This window comes from Rhinoderma darwinii, chromosome 8, assembly GCF_050947455.1.
Source record: "Rhinoderma darwinii isolate aRhiDar2 chromosome 8, aRhiDar2.hap1, whole genome shotgun sequence".
NCBI classification, from domain to species: domain Eukaryota; kingdom Metazoa; phylum Chordata; class Amphibia; order Anura; family Rhinodermatidae; genus Rhinoderma; species Rhinoderma darwinii.
The window spans coordinates 26,015,652-26,029,949 of NC_134694.1; the positions used below are offsets into that span (position 1 = coordinate 26,015,652).

At 41.9% G+C, this 14,298-nt stretch overlaps 1 protein-coding gene across 5 annotated transcripts in view; it reads left to right on the top strand.

Annotated features, from left to right (window-relative positions):
• The window catches only part of STRBP (spermatid perinuclear RNA binding protein), a 145,686-nt gene that overhangs the window by 23,985 nt on the left and 107,403 nt on the right, over nt 1-14,298 (top strand). For all 5 annotated transcript variants that reach the window (XM_075835520.1, XM_075835517.1, XM_075835521.1 and 2 more), the window contains exon 2: nt 4,998-5,107. The gene's annotated coding sequence lies outside the window, so the exon portion shown is untranslated. The remainder of the gene's footprint in view (nt 1-4,997; nt 5,108-14,298) is intronic.

A 14,298-nucleotide genomic window follows, 5' to 3' on the forward strand; every position in this document is an offset into this window, starting at 1 on the left:
GAGTCTTATACACTATCCAGACCATAGCAGTGTTTTATATTTAAAGGGGTATAACCATCCTGGACGTTTATCTCCTATCCACAAGATCTGCCAGAATTGTCCGATTGATCCGGGTCCCACCTTTTTTTTTCTATTAATTTCCTTCTCGAATATTTCTCCTAGGCACAAGTCATCTAGACATGGATCCTCTAACTGAACAAGTCGTGCCGCTCTGACATAAGTTTTGCTATTCGTATTAGAAGTCCATACGGCTTTCTAGTCCTGATCCACTCCCTTTTCCGTGCATTTTATTTGTGAATCAGTTTCTAGAATACCAGCTTGAGGCTGAGTGTAATTGTAGTTTGTTATTAGCAAGTAATTAACACTAATCTGCCTAACGAAAACTAGACAATGAAAGCAAATGCCGTACTCCACTACTGGAGATCTGTAATGTTCTAGATCATCCCTAATCACAGACTGGAGTTTTGTTCTATGTCCCTCACCCCTCACTCAGTCTGATGTAGGAAAAGTGTTGAACTTTCTGAAGGGCCTGGCTTTATTGGCACAAGATGCTTCACTTAGATTTCAAAATGCAAGTGACCAAGACCAAAGCATTTGCAGTGCATGTTTGGCATATGAGTTGGGAAAGTGTCCTTTTGGCATCAGTTGTGCCAGTATACAACATATATTAGTTGTGCCAGTATAAATTTTTCTTTGTTCTTCAACATAAGTCCCCATGGGAGATGAATGCCAATGTATGCCTTTGCCGAGGCATACGTCACAGCCTTCTGTCCGTAGTGTGAATAGACCCTTACTGTGCAATATTTGTTGGGTTTCCGTTGGAGATGGTATACTCTATAGCTAGTGTTACTGTGCAGTGTGAAGACTCTTCTGAAATGTCAAAGTGAGTTGAGCACTGTACCCTTTTGGCTGTGATCAGCTCTGCTCGGCTTTCCTGAGATACAAGCAGAACAGACTCTTGTGCCTCATGCACATGACGGTGTGCGCCGGCTGGGTCCCGTCCCTGATCCGTGGAAAGAAAGGACATGTTCTATCTTTCCACATATCGGAAAGTTGGCTCTGTTTTCAGGGACCCGTTTCACCCGTTAAAGTGAATGGGTCCAGGAAAATGATCGGGTGCTACTCGGATGCCGTGAAAAATGGCCCTTGTGGCACTTGGTCGTGAATGTGAGGGGGTTTTACACTGGCAATTATCGGATAAACGATCATTCATATAAAAACTGAAATATTATCATTGTTGGCAGCACATCTCCCTGTGTAAACAGGAAGACGCGCTGCCAACATGATAATAATGTATGGGGACGAGCGATCAGAGTAATGACCGCTCGTCCTTATACATAGCTCCTTGTGACAGGAGCAGATGAGCGCCGATCAACGATATCTTGTTGACCGGTGCTCATTGCACCGCCCAAAATTGACCCGTGTAATAGGGCCTTAAGAGTGCTAAAGGGGTTGTCCCACGAGTGACATTTATACATATGGACAGAACCGGTGATAAATGTCTGATTGCTACAGGCTTCACCACTAGGACCCCCACTGATCACTAGAACAAGGCGCTGATCGCCCTTTCCTCCTCTCTGCTTGACCGCAGTGAGGAGGAGTTTGGATGAAGCGGCAGGGCGCATGCTTTGCCCCCCCCCCCCCCCCCCGTGCTCTAATTCAATGTCTATGGAGCCGATGGAAAGAAACAGTCAAGCATACAGAGCCCCTGCTTATTGGAAGAAATGGAGTAGGGAAATAAAAGCCAATATTCCTGTAGAAGTGCATATTTATTTATTTTTTTTACTACATTTTTATGTATAGGGGCGTTCGTTACCTTTTACAAGCTGGTGTTCACAAGTATTAGGTACTTATTACATGAAGATGGTGATTACGAGATCTCATATACATTCCACATGATTAATGAGACATCTTATCCTGCGGTTTGTAATAATCCTGAGTATAAAAGCTCAAAGCAAGTGTTAAGGGCATTCTCCCTAAAAATAGATTTAATGCATTTAAAGTAATTTGCGTCTGTCACAGTGTGTTAGTGTACACAGCTATTATTGTCTGAGCGGCAGCTTCCTCCATAATCTGAACTGAGAACTAGTGATTTTTATTGCTGACCCTTCCCTCTGCACTTTGGACATTGTTTTGACAGCTTGTTAAAACCATATTTCATAGCATAGACACACCTCACCTACATTTACCCGTTCCCTGCTGGAGTGTTTAGACCCTTCTTTATAGAGAAAATCCAATTCTCTTCAGCTATATATAAAACATTATAACTTCATATAGACAGACCTCTTTTCTGATGTGAGGCGCAGCCTACAATATAGGTTTATTTGAATGAACAGACCTTAAAGCAAACCAAAGGACAGGGTTACTTGGCTGCAACCAGCAGTATTTAAAGGAAAAGTCCACCTTAGAATCAGGTTCACTCAGAGTTTTTTGACACGGAAACCGTGTCGGAAAGAGCGCCAAAAAACCTTCCGAAATTGCCCTCTGTTGATTTCAATGGGAAGCAGGAGGTTTTTTTCCCCAGGCTGTTTTTTGCCGCTTGCGGATAAAAGTGGCATATTCTTTCTTCCAGCAGTTTCCGCCTCTGACCTCCAATTGAAATCAATGGAAGGCAGAAAAAACCCGCAGCGCCTGTTTGAGTGTTTTTTGCCCACAGTCCTTGAATTAGATTCAACGGCCGCTGGCAAAGAATGTGGGGAAAAAAATAGTGTTAAAACTTCTTGAGACACATTTTTTTTTTGCCTGTAATAAACTCCATGTGACCAACCCCTTAAAATGAACATCAGAAAGTGATTAGTATATGAATGGAAATGGTTTTATTTAAATTAACTTTGTAAAAGATTAGCCAAAATGACTGCATGTGTCCAAGGCTTCGTTCACATCTGTGTTGGGACTTCGTTCATGGGTTCCGTCTGAGCTTTCTGTCAGGGGAACCCCTGAACGGAATCCAAACGGAAACCATAGGTTTCCGTTTGCATAACCGTTGGTTTCAATGGTGACGGATCCGGTGCAAATGGTTTCCGTTTGTCACCGTTGTGTAAGGGTTCCGTTGTTTTGACAGAATCAATATCGTAGTCGACTGCACTATTCATTCCGTCAAAACGACGGAGCCCTTACACAGCGGTGACAAACGGAAACCATTTGCACCGGATCCGTCACGATTGAAATCAGTGGTGATGCAAACGGAAACCTATGGTTCCCGTTCATGGGTTCCCCGGACGGAAAGGTCAGACAGAACCCATGAATGGAGCCCCGACGCAGATGTGAATGAAGCCTAATGTGTGCAACTTTATCAACTGCACGTCCACCAGGGGGCAGCCTGTCTGTCTGATCAGCTTCTAATAAATCCCTGTACCTCCCTGTGTCATAACAATTATTAAAATGCAAATCTCTACACAGAATGTAGGCAGCTAATTACAGCAGCCTATATTCTACCAAAGGACTGGCAGACAAGACTGTCATAAAATGCTAAGTAATAATGAAAAGCCACTTATTTGTGTCAATTCCCAATGAACCCTTAAATTATTACTGGGATAATCCTGTTTCTTATAAGAAGTATATATCAGGGAATTATAGTTTATGCCGTTAACAGATTTATTTATTTATTTATTTTTAAATTTAAATAAGAAATGAAATAGCACATCATTTCAAACTTTATGTATGTTTATGGTGTTTGCAGCCACCACTAGAGGGAGCTTACTGCATACATACTGTACATGTTTCTACAACTACATTAAAAAGTTTGCAGTTAACTCCCCTTAGTGGTGGCTGCGGTAGGCCACAATGTTATGTTTACAATCCACGTCTATGCAGTCTATTTGGAGCGCTGTATCAGAAAAACGGTGCTCTGACATCTTTAAAATAATATTATAAAGAATAAGCTGCACAGAATTTTGGACCTAAAAACAACATGTTAAAATGTGAATATTCGCTCTTATGGGGGTTGTCCAGGACTTGGGTATTTTAAACTCAAATCAGGACACTGAGGGAAATTGGAAAACAGGTCACTTTCTAATATTCTTTCTTTTAACATTTTCCTATGTCCCTTATGGTCAGTAACCCACAGCCCTTTGTAATCCGTAGACTGCGGTGACTTCACCCGATGTCCTGTTGTCACGAGTCGCTGGGTTACCAGCAGCGGGGGAATGAGGAGCAATCATTAAAAGCAAGAATATTAGGAGGTGTGGTATTTTCCAATTTCATTGATAGTCCCCAAGCCTCACAGGCCCTTTAATTCATGCACCGCACATTGAATTTTTTTTCTCCTTGTAAATACTGCCTCAAAGAACAGGTTTCTAAAGACTGTAAGTGGCGGCTTTATTAATGTTAATACCAATTATTTCCTACATCGTATTGTACAAGGAATATTACTACAAATAACTGTCTGCCTGCATAGTCTTGGCGAAGCTTTGACTCCTGAGCTGATCCTGCTACTGAGGTTTTCTTTTTGTGTCTCTAGGAATGTAGCCTCTAATAGTCCTGTTATTGGACTGTTCTGTTTTTACAAAGAAAACTTCCTTTGTCTGATATGTAGAGCTGTACGGATCTGAAGTATGTAGCCCTTGCAGTGGTTTTCTAAGGCTCTGTTCACATCTGCGTCATGGCTTTCATAACTAGATGGATCAGTCGTACAACCGATACCAAAGGCCCCCGATGGAGCCCATTGATTTATAATGGGGTCCGTCGTGGTTTTGTCATTTGTCTGCGGTCCAATTCTTGCTATCAAATGTGATGAAACTGCCAATGGTCTTTACATTTGGGCCAGCAGCTGGAGCCTCTGTCACAAGTACCGTTAGTTGCGATGGGAGAAATAGCGGCGCATGCAGTGCTCTTCTTTCCATCAAAATGACGCGTCTATTGTACATATCCTCCAAAACAAAAATCAAAAATAGGGTTTAGAAATTCCAAAATAAACACACAAAATCCTTCACCACAGCAGAATATATAATCCGTGTCATTCCTCTGTTTTGATGCACGTTTCCTGATTTGTTTTACAGCAAGGATTAATAATATCAGAATGCAACTTAATGGATGACTTTCAGCATTTGTGAAGCAAACCGTTTATTTCCTACCTGCAACGTTGGATTGTTAAGAAACCTTCATGCTGGTAAGTGGACAGATCATATTTACGCTGTAGTGAGAGGCCTCGCTGCTGTCAAATGTAAACTTTCTTGTTTAACTGCTGACTACTCGAACTCTGCAAGCGTTCGGTCTCGACTGCATACATTTAAAGGCTATGTAAACCTGCTTTATTTTAACTTCTTTTATTTTAAATCAGACCACTTTTATTCGGTCACATCAAGAAACCGTACAATTACAGTAATATTCTGCAATTCCATCATTACAGGGAAACCGTATTGAATTGGTACATAAAATACAACGCAATACATATCCCCCCGCCCTCCAAACCAACCCCCCTAACAATATCATATTTGTTGGTCAATTCAGACAGGTATTAGTCAAGTACATCCAAATATAGTACTGCCATTGCGGTCAGACGCTCCAAGTGTAATATCATAATTAGGCAATATGCCATACATGTAAATAGTGTGACTATTCAGCCATTTCCCCCCATTGCTCTTCGTATTTATGTATTACCCCCCCCCCCCCCCCCCCGTTTAAGATATATTCTTTTTTCTACAGAGATTGTATCGTTTACTTAACTTATTAGTTCAGTTATACCAGGAGGGTCTCTCTGTATCCAATATTTTGCAATCCGCTTTCTTGCATAAAATAGAACCTTAGGGATAGCGTTTCAGCCTGATCTCCCTCTTCCCCTCCTACACATCCCAAAAGACAAACTTTAGGGTTTAGCGGTATATCCCTCCCAAACACCCTAGTAAGTAAATCCCTCACCGCCAACCAATATCCATCCAGAGCTGAGCAGTCCCAAAACATGGGCTTTAAGTCAGCCACTTCAGTTGAACACCTAGGACACTCTGCTGACGATCTAACATTCATTTGCCATAGTAATTTTGGTATTCTGTACACTCTGTAGCAGAAGAGCTGTGAGCGCCTATGCGCTGTATGAAGATATACCTCCTTCGGAGACGCAATTATTTCTCACCATTCCTCAGTAGTAAGAGGTCCCACGTCTCGTTCCCATTTGCCTTTTATCTCCACCATTGGATCCCCCAGATGTTTCGTAAGCAGAATGACATAGACCAGTGAGATGATACCCCTAGTATCCTCAGATCCCAGAACATGCTCCGGTATTCCTGAGGTGTAACATCTCCGTCTATCGTTCTAGCCTGTGTTTGAGCTGCATGTTCCATTTTATCAATACCTATAACTAAGATGTTAGGAATATCAGAACCCTCTTTTAATTGTTGGAATGACTTGAAGATACCTTCATCATATAGTTGACAAACATATCTAACTCCTTTCTGCTCCCACTCCTGAAAGCCCTCAAGGGTGTTCAATTCCCAAAGATATGGGTTATTCCATATGGGCATATAATTTGAACATCCCTCAATCCCCAACAATTTTTTTACATTCCAACCACTATTTATGTAGGACCAACAAGGTCGGATTTCCCCCAGCCCCTCTCTTCAGTTTGTGGGATTCTAGTGCCTTCAACATACCAGTTTGCTGACCGAGATAGAATATCAATTTGCCGCTAGAATCACAGTGATCTTTCTTTCCATACCATAAGGTGCTGCAGTTGGGCCGCCAAGTAATACACCCAAGCATTCGGCAACGCAAGTCCCCCTTGTTCTTTTGGCAGCTGCAATTTTTATAATTTGATCCTAGGGATCTCTCTTTTCCATACCAAATTTCTAAACTAATGATGTGTCCTCCTAAACCATTACCTAAGTAACCACAATTAGGCATGAGAACCATTTTCATCAGGTTAGTGTGACCCAAGGCTGACAAGGGAATCCGAAGCCAAATTTAAATTTTGTCACTCCATCTACTTAACAGGGGTTGAACATTCAGGGTTATGAAGTCCTGCACTCCAGCCGAGACCCGAATCCCTAGATACTTAAAGTCTTGTACACAAGGTATGACCACCCCCCCTACAACCACAGACATTTCAAATGTTTGTGAGTGGCAGTAAGCCCGATTTCGTGCAGTTAATTGTCAGGCCTGAAAATCTGCCGAACCGTTTAAGAACATTCATAACCTCAGGTAGGGAGTTTTACAAACGCCCTAAAAACAGTAGCACCTCATCTGCGTACAAGGCAGTACGTTCCTCCATCTTTCCATACTTAAAGCCCTGTATGTTCGGATGTTGTCTCACCGTGGTTAGCCAAAGGCTCTATCGCTAGAGCTAAAAGCAAGGGGGAAAGTGGGCACCCCTGACACATCCCTCTCGCCAGAGGGGACAGGTCAGATAACACCCCATTAGCTTGTATTCTAGCAACCGGGTCACGATATAATAATTTCACCCAGTTGATGAAGTTTCTCCTAAACCCGAACTATTCTAACACCGCCCACAAGTACCCCCACTCTACACTATCAAACGCCTTAGCGCCACCCCCACCCAAGGATAAAACCACTCTAGAGTGGGGGCCTTCTTGGGTAGCCTGGCTGTTCAAGAACAGCCTACGTAAATTCACTTTTATTTTAACTTCTTAACGTCCGCCCACCGTCTTTTGACGGCAGGCAGTGGTGGTCCTTAGTCTACAGCGACGTGTTTTGGCATCGCTGTAGAAGAGGCTGATGAGCGCTCCTGGGAGCGCTCATCCTCTAAGCAGGAGCTGTAACTAAAAGCTTTTGAATTTAAAGAAGCCTCTGAAAAAATTCCGACCCCAGCTTTTTAACCCTTTGATTGCATGATCAAACGGGACTCCCCTCGGGTTTCCGGTGACGCGATCAAAAGAATGGGGGATCCCACTGCAGTCGGGCCCGGGCTCCTTTCTAGGAGCTGTCTGTTCAGTATGCCGTGTGTTAGGGCACACTATGTGCTACCCGAACAGTAGCCTGTGTGTCTAGGATGGGAGCATGTGTGAGTTTTGAGCATAGTGTGAGGGAGGAGGGACACGGATAGGAGCTTCTCAGCTCTAGGTGGGTGGAGATTGAGATTAGCTCACGAATACACTTGTACTCATGATATCTCTGTCTCTAGCTGGACTCATAAAATACTCAATAAATATCACTTTGTGTAGTGGAGCTAAAACAATGGGACGTTGATTCTCCTGTCTTAGGCCGAAAATGGAGTCATGCCATATATTGTCCCGGATCTCCTAGACCGTTATCGATGAAGTGTATTGAAGTTGAACACCTCACCACTTCATAGAAACTCCATTCCAATTAAAGTGCAGTGTCTTGTGGGCTCAGCGTCCTCTTGACGTTGGTCACTTCTCCTCCCTCTGCCGGAAAACTACAGGTGTAGAGGAGGGTCAAAAAGATCCTTCAATCCTCCATGCCTCCCTCTTTGCCTAAAAATTCTTAATATCACGAAAACTTTCAAAAAGGAAAACCCTGCTATTCTGACATAGATTTTCAAAGTAACTACACAAGAGGGGCTGTATCATTAAAAACACCCCCTTTCATATGGGAGCCAGGATCCTGCTCTTGACACCCTGTCAAACAGTTGTTTTTTCCAGGGGAAACCGTTGCAAGCCAGTCATTTTCAGCAGGTAGAAATTTAGGATTACATGGCGTTCATTAAAGGGGTTGTCCGAGATTAAATGACTTTGTGTTAATGCTTGTAATTTATAAATGTAAATCCATTTGTAAGATACTTCCATTTTCCAAAGTGGCCCCGTTTCCAGATCCTGCCTTGAGGTACTTGACGGGTGACGTCACTCTCGGCACTGGCTGCTCTGTTGATCTTCAATTATTTTCCGGGTATAAGACACGTATGGGCTGTTCTGTTGTAATGCGCATGCGCGGCCCCTGCTGTTATCTCGAGTACAGCAGGGACCACAAGAACAGCAGTGACAGCGCATGCGCGTTACGGTCTGTGCAGCAGAACAGCCCATACATGGCACGTCACAAGTGACGTGTTGTATACCCGGCAAAGAATTGAAGATCAACACAGCGGCCAGAGCCAGTGCAGAGAGTGACGTCACCCATCAAGTACCCCACGGCAGGATCTTGAAACGGGGCCGCTTTGGAAAATGTAAGTATATTACAAATGTATTTACATTTATAAATTACAAGCATTAACACAAAGTCCTTTAATCTCGTGCCACCCCTTTAAAATGAATGGCCGTTCATGTATTACATGGACAGCTTGTGTTTGCCACAGTGGCTCTCTGTTTTGGCTCATAGAAGAGGAGTGGTCCGAGCAGGGAACCCCTCTCCATGATGTCCATTTTGCCCCTTCATGAGACAACCCCTCTAAAGGATCTAAACCGTTTACATAAAACTGTATAGCCATGAGTAATCCACTTCGTAATATAGAGATGATTCCTACCTTTCACCAGTATCCAGTTCTCGAAGTACAGCCAGCATTGTAAGCAATAGATGGATTTGTTTTTTTTTGTTCTGTCCGCTAGAAATGTAATTCTAATAATCATAATAACATAAGTTTATTATTTATCATGAATGCACATAGGCCACGTTCAATCCACCTGAACATGCACATGAAACAATCTCAAATCTTGCAGATTTTAACCCAGATTTCACCCGTATCGACACAATGGGAGAAAACCCACTTGATTTTTTACATTGTGTGAATTAGAAACGTGCACCCACCAATACTGGTGTAGTTACATTACCTGTTTACATATCTGGCCTGATCCGAGACCCCGTTCTGCTGGTTTGTAGGCAGGAAAGTCTCTTTTACGTATTGTCTTGGGCTCCTTTTATCCAGCAGTACAGATCTGCCTTTGTTTCCCTATTGTAATTGTTTGCCAGCATTCATAACATTGTCTCTATTTGTTGCAATGTGTCTGATGTGGGATCTAGAAGTGGTTAAAATGTTCATACAAAACCGCAATAAACAATGGAGTCATTTTATCCCTGCTATTTCACAGTGATTTTTCTTTTTATGTAGTCACACGTTTCCTCGTTTTATCCGCAAGGTTGTCAGCCTAACACCTTGTATTCTCACTCTTTTTGTTCACACTCCCCCTCAATAGTTCTGTTACTGGATGAATATCTGTGTGTATCTCTTCATAGCATTCACCTTCAATCATCTGCAGTGGGATAATTGTGGACTAAGGTCTCGTACACACCTGCGTTCTTGTCTTCCGCTGTTCTGCTCTGTCATAGAAGCAGAATAAAAAAAAACAAAAACCGTAGCACCGGATCTCATGATGGACACCAAGGGCACCCCACAGAACCCGTTGACTTTAATGGGTTCCGTCAGATATTCGCCATGGTGTATGTTGTTTGACCGGACTTAATTAAGCCTTCGACGCACAAGCGAACAGAGCCAAAGGTAGCCGAAATGTATATTGATGCTGTAAATCGTCTCTACAGTCTGTTCGCTTTATTGTGCTGATAAGGTGAAGGATTGACATTTTGGGGGACACATGACATTTAAACAGAGTCTGTCTCCAGGGCAGGCTTCCTTTTAGATGGATTTATTTATACTATTCCAAAGCAATTCTACCTACTCAATGGGCCCCCAAAGTGTCAATCTGGGCTCTTTCTGGGTTGTTTTTTTACTGGTGGAAACACATTAACGCTATGCTGATTGCAGTTCTGGCTTCTCAAGACCCCGTCAAACAGCTGATTTTGTGGGGGACAGATTCCATCTGCTATACATGTGGGCCCATTTCCCATGTTGTGCCACAGACCCATCTTCGATTTTCTGATTTGCTGAGAAGCTTAATAAGGGATGAAGGAACATGTACCAAGTATCCTGATCGGTGTAGTGGGGACCACTAGTTCAATGTTCCTATCTTATCTAACGTATCTTATAATAACCGGATCTATAAAGTGTAACATGATCCATTACTGGAGGTGTTTTGGGTAGTAGGTGTAATGTATGGTACATTTGGAACCCACTATCATTTTGACTGAAGCATTTTGTAACTAGGCGACTGAATACATAACCATGTTAAACAAACCGGTACAGAAGTTTGTATGTCATTTGACAATGTGGCTTAGTACATGAATGGCGGCATTCCTTGCGTTCCTACCATATATTCTGTTTGTTTTCACATGTATGTCTGTATGATCAGTTATTTCCCTGCCAACGGCTGATAGCAGGTAGATGGATATTGCTCTTTGCAGTGGCTTGGAGCTGACGGGCATGCCTTAAAAGCTGACCATAGACCTGAAATAATATTTGACCGACCGTCATACTTGTTTGTTTTTATGGAGCGCTGTTTTGATCACTGTTTGCTTTGAATGAATGGAAATGTTCATTGTTGACATTCAGAAGCTGAAAACCTGTCCAGATTGTGCCGAGCTGACCCAGATGCAGAGTTGATCAGAGAGATACAATTAACGAACGGTGCCCCCTTCTGGTGGGGGAGGACCTATCGGGGGCAGACAAAGAATCTGCTCTTCCACCAAAGAATAACTGTGACAATAGCTTAGGCTGTATTTATTCCACATCTGACCAATACGGGTGGGATATTTTGCTATTTTATACATTTACGTTCTTTTCACAAATCTGTTCAGACAGATTTAAAACAGAACCGTGCAAAGTATCCGCTCTTTCTTTATATAGCTTGCGATTGCTCTAGAAGCATCCAACCCAACGGGGCCTTTTTAATCTCTAGTTCAGGACTATTTGCATCCCTTTTAACATTCTGTTGTTAATGTAGCGCAGGAAGAAGAGATATTGTTGACAAGGAATCCAAGTGCAGCGGCTTAATATTTAATACACTGAAAGCATAGATTTGGTCTACAGGCCAACCTAGATCTGCAATATTTAATAGTGCTCGCTTTTATCAAATATTGTACAAGCTTTAAAGCCTTAAATGGAAATTCATCAGGTATGTCCCAAGACGTAAAAAAACAAGAAGTTTTCTGTTAAATGTAATTACTTGTAGTGAGGAGTAAGTGAAAGCTGTTTTTGTTTTAAAGAGGCTCTGTCACCACATTATAAGTGCCCTATCTTGTACATGATGTGATCGGCGCTGTAATGTGGATTACTGCAGTGTTTTTTATTTAGAAATACGATCATTTTTGACTGAGTTATGACCTATTTATGCTTTATGCTAATGAGTTTCTCAATGGACAACTGGGCGTGTTTTACTATATGGCCAAGTGGGCGTTGTACAGAGGAGTGTATGACGCTGACCAATCAGCGTCATTGGTTATAATGAAAAGTTATGTAATTTTCCAAATTTAATTTCTGTACCCATTCCTCGTGGTCCTTACGATCTTCGCGGGCTGTAGGAACCTTTTACTACCACCAGGATTAAAAATCCATGTTGGTCATGTGATGACCACACTGGTACACCAGACGGGCTATGTAAAGCTTTGAAAGGCAAAACAATTATTTATTTATTTTTTTAATAAAAACGTGTATCTGTGTGTTTTGTGTAAATTTGTAAATACTTTTTATTAATAATTATTTTTACTTTTTTTTTTAGATATAGCTGCCCTGTATTCCCTATACAGAGCAGCTGTATTTAGCGCTATTCATTGAATCCGTCAGTCCCTCGGACCTGAAGTTATGAACATCTGAGTTGATCCAGAAAGTAAATTGGAAAATTGTATAACTTTTTTCATTATACAATGTATAATAAATAACCTTTTATGTGCTGTAACCAGAGGACCCCTTTAATGTTTAAATACACCAGTCCGACTTGCTCCGAAGTGTCTGTTCTGAAGACATTACTGCCCAAAATCTTTATTGTTATTCAGTAGTTGAAAGTCTAAGTGGGTTACAGCAATAGGCAGAACAGGGTTCTGTGGTGGCAGGTGGGTATTTCCAGTGTCTTATGCACTATGTGAATAATACCCGAATGCATAACTTGTCTTCTTTTGGGTAATGGCATTTATAATGCGGAGAACAGCATGGTGAATGGCATAATTGAGTGTTTTTGCTGGAGGTATTGCTCAGTGCATCTTTCCTGTAATGATGTGCTGGTAACCTATTGAATGTATACAGAGGACTGGCTTGTTCCCCGTGGACTGCTTATAGCTCTAGGCTGAAAGCTGGTTTTATGATAAAGCCCTTGGGTATTTTCGGTATTTTGGTCTAGGATCCATTGGAGAAAGTGTTCCTGATAACCTGAATCCATATACAGTAGGGTACATAATAAATTATTTATCACCATGGGATTATTTGGGAACATTTTTAATGACACGAATCAGACTTGTTTAGCAACAGAATTCTCCATCCCCCATTACTAAGTGCATTTGCATTATTGCAATAGATGAGCTGCTGCTGCTTATTTCTAGTTTAGCAAACAAAACATATTCATTTTAGAATCAAAAGTTATGTACAATTTTTCAAATCGACTTGATTTCAATTCCTCGTGGTTGTTGAGATGTTTACTCAAGGGATGAGCATCTGTCCTGGTCATCTGATGACACTTATCTGCCGCGGGAACAAATGATTTGGCGTGTTGAAATCCAACGTGACTGATCCTTCTTTCCCCTGACATCTGTCATCAGGGAGCGTTGGGAGACCCCTCCTTACACATTATATAGTTGGCTGATCCCTGCAAAATCAGCAGGTTCGGAACAATTTGTTTTTTTCATCATATGTGCAAGACCGGCTTTATGCTCCAATCCGATATAGACAACCGTGTATATCTTCGGATTGCTACATCGATAGACTAAATGACTGTGATGGACCGTAGGACGAGGTATGTACTGCGTTTCCGCTTCTAAACGTAAACAAGAATGTTTCTATTCACTGACAACAAGTAGAGAATCTGAAAATGGCAAGGAATTGCACCAGAAAATACATTAGTGTTTTGCCTAACTTTTCATTATACAATGATTGAGTTTCGTTAAAATAACATTTTACAACTCTATTACGGGGTTTCTCCTGCTCCACGTTTGTTGGAATTTTGTTTTTATAAATATTCTATGGTGATCTGTTAGATTTTATTCCATTATCTCATGTTTCCCGTCTCACGTTCTTGTAAGGCTAGAATTGTCCATACACATTAGATGAAAGTAATCCGGATCGGCCAAGGTTTCAGTGTGTTATGGGGACAGTCCCGCCCCCCCCATTGCAGAAATTGGGGGAACGGGATCGGCATGTTTTAATTACGTTATTGTGATAATAAAAATGTAGCATTCTGGTTGCATTTATTTATTTATATGTCCTTCATATTTGCTGCGATTCAGGACTTGGAGTCCGACCATTGTAGAAGTGCTAGATTGGGAACCAGTGGGGTTGACGGGACTAAAGCTTTCAATGATGGGTGAATGCAGTGCTATAAGCGAGTGGTATCCGGGATCCGCTGCATCGTAAAATAGAAA